The sequence below is a fragment of the Rhinatrema bivittatum genome, chromosome 1 (genome assembly GCF_901001135.1).
Source record: "Rhinatrema bivittatum chromosome 1, aRhiBiv1.1, whole genome shotgun sequence".
Taxonomy (NCBI): domain Eukaryota; kingdom Metazoa; phylum Chordata; class Amphibia; order Gymnophiona; family Rhinatrematidae; genus Rhinatrema; species Rhinatrema bivittatum.
The window spans coordinates 277,814,936-277,822,711 of record NC_042615.1 but is presented as its reverse complement, the minus strand read 5'-3'; the positions used below and the strand labels follow the sequence as shown (position 1 = coordinate 277,822,711).

Sequence of the window (7,776 nt, the reverse complement as noted above, 5' to 3'; positions counted from 1 at the left end):
ATTGCCGCAGTCACTATCCCTCTTATCAGCAGTTCCCACCACTGTGTACTGCTTCTCCCACTCTGTTCAGCTCCTCCTTTGTCTGATGTGTGGGGTGCGTGGTCATGCATATGCACTCAGAAATATATGCAGATGAACGGGCTCTCAGACAGACCGACGCGTCAACAGTCACTCTCTCACCTTTTTGCAAATGTGCCTAAAAAGTGATGAGGAAGCCGGAAACACCCATTGTGTCAGTTAGAAGCGTGCCCAGATGGAACAGGCTCATTAAGGATCTTCTGGATTTCCAGAGGGTGCTCCCTAATCTATGTAAACCATTTACATTTGCTGCAGAAGAGGATATGAACATTTACAATATCATGCTAGGAAAATGTAATGGTTGTTTCATATCAGAGAAAAAGCTTATCCCTACAAGGGCTTACTTTTACCAGATTTACCCCATCTTAGTCAGCTCCTGGGCACAGGTTCACACTGGGAGGCTCATGTACCAGGCCTGGCCCCCATGACCTCCTGGAATTCCCACACAGTCTTTCCAGACCCTTGGGGATTTCCTCACACCTGGGCTTTTCTGCTCACCAGTCCAGTCCCTCCAAAAAATCAACACATTGATGCCCAGGTTGTTGTTTAAAAATGAGTCTTTAATGGTATTGATGAGCAGGTAAATCAAAGTCCAAAACTCTGACACATCAGTCCAAGAAATTCAGTATGAAAAAAAGTAAACTCGCTCTCTTTTTTTTTTTTCCCCGATAACCACACTCCTCTTCAGTAAGCTTTAGGTGCAGGGACCTCCCCAGTAACTTTTCAGTATGGGTCACATTCCTCTGATCTCTCAGCTTCTTAATCACAAGCTCAAGGAGCTCCTTCCTGAACTTTTTGTCAGTCAGGTATAACTCCAGAGCAAATCCTCAGCGGATCAGTTTCTTCCTGCTGGTGCAACCTACCTTCTCTGTTTCTCTTCTTCTTAGTGCACACTGGAATCCCAGGCTTCCTCCTCTCCTGGATTCCTTGACTCCTTTCTCCCAGCAAGGCCCGGCACAACCCGTTCTCTGGGTCCCAACCACCTTCCCTGGAAAAACGTCTTTCTCCTCCTCTGGAACCTTCCATGTGGAGTGATAAGGCCCTCAGATACCACTCTGTGGAGAGATGGGCACCCTCATGAACTGCAGCTCCTTGGAATCCTGTCTCCTGAATGCCCTGCAGACTCACAGTCCCTCTCATTGGGGAATGACACACCTCCTTACATCACAACAGGGGCAGGGTCTGGGTGAGACCTCTGATACATCCTGAGGGCGCTCGGCCACTGCTGCCATTACCACTGCTAGTAGGAGGTGGGGAGGGCAGACTTTGGCATCCCCTTACCCAAAGAAACCAGGGTAATATGGGTAGCCAGGACTTACACTCCTTCCACAACCGCCCTTTTACGACACCTCCCCCCCTCACCAGGAAAACCATATACACAGAATTGGAATCAAACAGGCCGCAGCTTTATTGTACAATAGGTGCCCGAGCCCACAACGCCAAAATTTAGGAACTCCCAATGACCTTCCGCCACCTCCCAGCAAGATGATCACTGCTAGCCACCCAGTCAGCAAGTTCCTGTCATCCTTGAAACTTATTATCACGGCCCCCGCCACCTCCCAGCAAGGAGCCCAAGTCAAGAAGACCCCCGCCACCTACCAGCAAGGAGTCCCAAAGTTGACAACTGCACCCAGTCGTCCTTATAAATTACAACTTGAACGAAGTCAATTATGCTGAAATGATAACATTGCACCCCAAAAGGCTTGGGCAAACCCCCTTTGCCTGCCAGCCTGTGACTAAAAACCAACCCAGTTTACAGTCAACAATCGGAAGGGCGGGCAGGAGGGAAGCAGCCCGTTGCTTCCAGTAACACCCCAAGGCTCCACCTCTTTAAGACACCCTAGTCCCTTAGAGCCAATAGGCTTCATCATTTTGAATTTCAAACTGCTCTATGGACCAATGAACTGACAGCAGTCTAGGTTCGGAGCCCCCCCCCCCTCCCTTGCTAATGTACCCAGGGCGCACTGGTCCCCCCTCCCCCACTGTTGATCTAACCCCCGGGCCTGCTTTCTCGTGAGCCTGGCACCAGAAGCTGTGGAAGCCTATCTAAGGCGTCTGGATGAAAAAGCAGAATACAAGAGTTTGGAGCCAGCAGAAATGAAAGTGGATATTGTAGATGAGGAACCATCCCCAAAACTGCACATAGAAAATAAACTGATTGTGGAAGAAACTGTACAGGTGAACGTGCAATCAGCCTCCTTCAGTAATCATGCACCAAACTACCATTACCCAACAAAAGAGCTGTAGCCATACCCACGAATTAGAAGCCCCGTTAGCCAATCATTGGATGGATCAAGATCATGCCCTACACCAACTCAAATTTTTTTTTTGTTATCCAGCGCCTTAGTTGCCTCAGAGGGGATATATATTCCTGCAGCGCTAAATTTATTTATGGCATACTTTGGCGAAGTCAGGAATGTGGGGGGGGGGGGGGGGTGTTCAGGGTACTTGGTATCTTACATCAGTCTAGAAATCTCTCTCTTTTCATGGTCACTGCTTACCCAGTAGAACGCTGGTCGTTGCTTTTTGCGTACAGATAATGATGCCTGGTTGCAGACTGTGACTTCATAGACCATGCCGAAAGCCTGTCCTCTCTGATTGGCTGCTTTCCATTATGTGTACGCCTCCCTGTCCTAGAATACTGCCTTGCTAATGAATGTGCGAGGTATGCCGCGTCTTCATTCCCTACGGTTGAACTTGTTGAGCGGGAGGAAAGCTTCAACTTTGGAAAGTTGTTTTGCTCTCGTGATTTGTTCAGGGTAGTCTTGCGATGCTCTCTGGTTTAGGTCTTATATTCATTCCCTTCCTTTGTAGATCCGTGTTCAGAAACCCAGACTTTTTCAAATCGCAGTGTTTTCCCCATCTGGAGGGTGTGTCTATGCTAGCGCTAGCTAATAGCCTTTTAAGCAGCACAGCCAAATCAGGTTTTACAGAAATTTGTCCCTTCACTTAAACAGGAGACTAGGTAATTTTACCGCCCCATTCATGCATCAATGGTTGTCACTGTTGTGTTTTTTTCATTTCCATTGTATTACTTTTCTCATTTTAGTTTTTAACTCCTCTCTGCAGTAAATAAGTTGTGCGAGTCGGGCTTTATCTTCTTTATTACCTTTCTGACTTTGCAGCTTGAGCGGTCCCACCGCACTGAGGTGAATACTGTGAATGGACCTCGCTCTCATTAGTCATTTTGGTTACAACATACAAGTGGGTCCAATTTGTTTGTTTTGTGTTTTTTTGTTTTGTTTTTTTTACCATGGGTGGTTTGGCATTCCTCAATAGTGTAACCCAGAAAGAAAAAAGTCTTATGCAGAGCTCCAAGTGTTTTGGGAATTCACTTCCTTTATATACACAGTATTGCTCCATCGGTTCAATTTTCAGCGATAGTGTTCTTGCATGATTAAAATACGAATCTTATCTTTCTGACTGCTGTCTATGATCAAAAATGCTTTTTTTTATGTTTAAGTATACTAGTGTATTTTTAATGGTTCATGAAGCATTTTGATTCATTTTTAGTTCTAACTTTCTTTGTATTTTAATTGCTCAAGAATTCACTGGTGAGACTGCTCCTTCTGTCCATCAAAAGAAGCCAATAAGAGGTACTTTGCAAGCTTTTTCTCCAAATACGCTTCGAAGTGTAGGGTCCAATTTGTTTTTTAGGGTACATCTTTTAGGCACTTTTATTTTACATATTTATCTATATAATCCTATTTATACATTCTCTGATATTTTGGTTTGTAGACGTTATGGTGGTCTTTGTGTCAGGGGTTCTCCCTGAGGAAGCTGGCAGTGGTGCAACAAGGACCTTTTCAAGGATTTGGCATCATATCCAGGACATGCATCACACCTGCATATGATCAAATGTAGGGAATTCACATCACACTTAGTTATAAGAGGATTATACTATGTTTCCTAACACTTATAGTAGTAGAGAGAAAAAGTAAGACAGTGGGGGCTCTGCATCTACATCTCCATCTAAGGATTTTCTAATATCAGTTTTAATATCAGTTACAGTTTTACCTGTAACTTAAATTACTGATTTGCAACTTAATTGTGTTTTAGGAGGCATCTATAGTCAACATAGGATGCAAACATCTCATTAAGACAAATGACTATGAACATGTTTGTAAGTGCATTCAATGAGATTTTTTTTTTATTGAATGTTTTATATAATATTATCGTACAGAGTGTATGTTGACATCCACTGCATAGATTTGGCAAAGTAGCTAATATCAATAAAACACAGTTCAATTTGCCCTGTAATATGTGCAGTTATCAGGTAGTTTTTGTACACATTTATGCACGTTCACATGTAAAATGTATTTGTGTTTAGTTTAAAGTTTCTGATTTATAGGTACTCATTTATTTTATTTTTGGAAAATTTGTTAATAAAGATTTGATCTTATTTATACATATTGTACATTGGTGCTCTATTTCTTATCCTTTGGGGTATTTTTCTCTCTCTCTACAGGGAATCACTTTTGGGTGCTACGAGGTTAGGAAAAACTAACTACAGACTTGGATCAGGATTCATCCAGTGGGGGTCAGCTTCTGCTATAAGGGGAATTCACTCAGTCCAAAGTAACAGTCCACACCCAGAGTTTATGTTCCAAAACAAGTAAACAGAATTTATTTAGAGTCTTCCAAATCAGAATCCAATTAAAGGCAGAAAAATAATAATCACAAGAGTCCACAAATTCAGAAAAAATAAAGCACAGCTTTTCTGTCAGTCCCAGCCATTCAAAAATGGCTGCTCACTTTGTCATGTCTCTTTAGTACAGTCCCAGTGAGGATTTTTTTCCCCCTTTGGGTCCTCACTGGTACAGCTTTTTCCTTGCTATAGGCTCCACTGAAGAAACCGGAAAGTTCTCTGTCTCACACTCACTGGTGGACCAAAACATTAAAAGACAAAGCCTGTACATAAATATTGAACACGGCACGTACCCAAGGTCAACCAGTTTCCCAAATAACGTTGAATGGCTCATTAAAACGGGACTTCTGGCATAGGGGTTTAAATAGGAAAACATGCCAAAATTGATTAGTGTTAAATATCAAAGAAAGCACATTCTTGTATAATACAGAAAATTGCCAACTATGGCTATAATATGAGAATGAATGAAGCATAAAAATATTTTTAAAAATACAGACAAATATAGTATTAACAAATAATTGCAGCAAGAGTAGCACTGAATATAAACAAGATGAAAAATGGCTGAAAACATCTAAATTAATAAAAAAAAAAAAAAAAAAAGATTTGCACATGTGAATTTAGAAGAATATTGACCATTCAATACTGACATTAAAACCATAGGGGATTACAGTGTTAAGGGTGTGAATCCACCTTTGCTAATGTATCAAAATAAGAGAGAAACAACATTTCTCTCTCACAACTCCTTTCTGTATTTTAGAAATCTGCTCCCCCACTTCACATGGTGCAGATTTCTCTCATATTTTGATACATCACAAGCAAAGGTGGATTCACACCTGAAATTTGGGCATAATTACTTACATGGACTGGCGTACACCAGGGTCTACTGACACGTACCTTTACTTCTGCTATGGATGATGTGTAACAGGCCGATACAGTAAAGTCTGCGGGAGAGTGGGCATACCAGCCACTCGCCGGTGCGTGCAATTCAGTATTTAAATTAGGTCCGGCGGTAAAAACGGGCAAAAGGAGGTGCTAGGGACACTAGTGCGTCCCTAGCATCTCCTTTTTGACAGGAGCGGCTGTCAGCGAGTTTGACAGCCGACGCTCAATTTTTCCGGCTTCTGTTCGAGCCCGCTGACAGCCACGGGCTCGGAAACCGGACGCCGGCAAAATTGAGCGTCCGGTTTTCGGCCCGACAGCCGCGGGCCGAATTCAAATTTATTTATTTATTTTAACTTTTTTTACTCTTCGGGACCTCAGACTTAATATCACCATGATATTAAGTTGGAGGGTGCACAGAAAAGCAGTTTTTACTGCTTTTCTGTGCACTTTCCCAGTGCCAGAAGAAATTAGCGCCTACCTTTGGGTAGGCGCTAATTTCTGAAAGTAAAATGTGCGGCTTGGCTGCATATCTTACTTTCTGAATCGCGCGTGAATACCTAATAGGGCCCTCAACATGCATTTGCATGTTGAGGGCGTTATTAGGTTCAGGTTGGACGCCCGTTTTCCACCCCTTACTGAATAAGGTGTAAGGGAAAACGCGCGTCCAACGACAGGCTAACGGTGCGCTCCGAGGTTAGGATGCTGCGATACAGTACAGTGCAAGCGCACTGTACTGTATCGGCCTGTAAGTGATGAAACATCTAGGCAGATCAGCAGGTTTTAAGGGTCGGGGCAAACAGGGGGAAGGAAGGCTATTAAATCAAGGGGGTGTGGGAAACCTATTCCTTAACTCAGTGACCTGGGAAAACTGTCAGACGTCGCTGCGCTTTTCTTTTAAAATTCCCCCACTTATGCAGTGTAAGCGAAATTTGCACACACATGCATGTGCCCACTTAAAAATTCAGTGCATGTAGCCAGGCTATTTTATATCATGCATGCAACTATGCGCACATATTATAAAATAGCCAAGTCCCTGCGCATGGGCTGACGTGCACATGCACACAATTAATGATAACATCTAATATACAAACTTGCTGCTTAATCTCTAAAATGGAGCCATCTATCATCACAGAAAGAAGAACAAGGTTTCAGACAGAGTTGAATTAATCTTCAGTTTGTTACAGCTAAACCACAGAGAAATCATCTTCAAACTCTTGTTCAATTTATTTTAAAAATCCTGTTGCAGTTCTTTAGTAACAGCATACATTTGATCATCATCTGCATACATTAGGAAATGAAAGCCTAGTATCCTGATTACTAGATAAAGCAGTTGTGTGTGTGTATATATAAGTTAAATAAAATCAAGGATAATACCAATCACTGTGGAACACACCCCATTCCAGCATCCAAGGCGCTGAAAAATGTTCTCTTATTGCAATTCTCTGAGGCCTGTCTTTTTGAAAAGGATTGATACTACTGTAGCATATCACTTCTAACATCAATATCATCCAGGTATTCAGCAAAATAAAAGACTCCAAGCTAAAACCAGACTGTTGGGGGTCTAGTTATCCACCTGTCCTCCAAGATCTGTGTAAGGTGAGTTGCTCCAGTCATTTTCCTAAAATTGGGAGATTAGCTACTGGTCTATAACTGACCAGCTGAGAAGTGTCTGCAGTTGGTTTCTTCAACAATGGTCTAATAAAAATGGTCTTTAGCTTATCTGGAAAATAACCATCTATTGGGAAGGCATTAATCATCAGATTTAATGGCTGAATTAATAACTCTACATTCCTTAATAACCCAGGTAGGACAGGGATCAGAGATTTCCAGATGGTTTAGATTCAGTCTCCTTGAACGATAGCATCTCAGAAGATAAAATTGCCTGAAGATTTTGCTCTATTTTCTTTTTCTCTCACAAGAGTTTGTATAAGATTAAGAATACTTAATCTTTTTTAAACCTTTTCAGTAAAATATTTGTCAATTTCTGCAACTAATATTATCAACATTTTCTTTATTTGGCAGTTTTTTAAGAAATTCCCTTAAGGTTATTGTCCAGTTCTAACAAGATTGCGTAGTCAATTTTTTTGCCTGCTCTAATTTTAATGAAAAAAAAATCTCTCTCCTTCACTGCTATCACATCTTGATTGTATTGTCAAACACTAATCTTA

The 7,776-nt window shown here is 41.9% G+C and overlaps 1 long non-coding RNA gene across 1 annotated transcript; it reads left to right on the top strand.

The window, feature by feature from the left end:
• The first annotated feature begins 2,927 nt into the window (after positions 1–2,927).
• Positions 2,928–4,421, top strand: LOC115087802. The gene is made up of 3 exons (XR_003855617.1): positions 2,928–3,043; positions 3,624–3,674; positions 3,817–4,421. It is a non-coding gene; the product is annotated as an uncharacterized LOC115087802 (long non-coding RNA).
• The last annotated feature ends 3,355 nt before the right edge of the window (positions 4,422–7,776 follow it).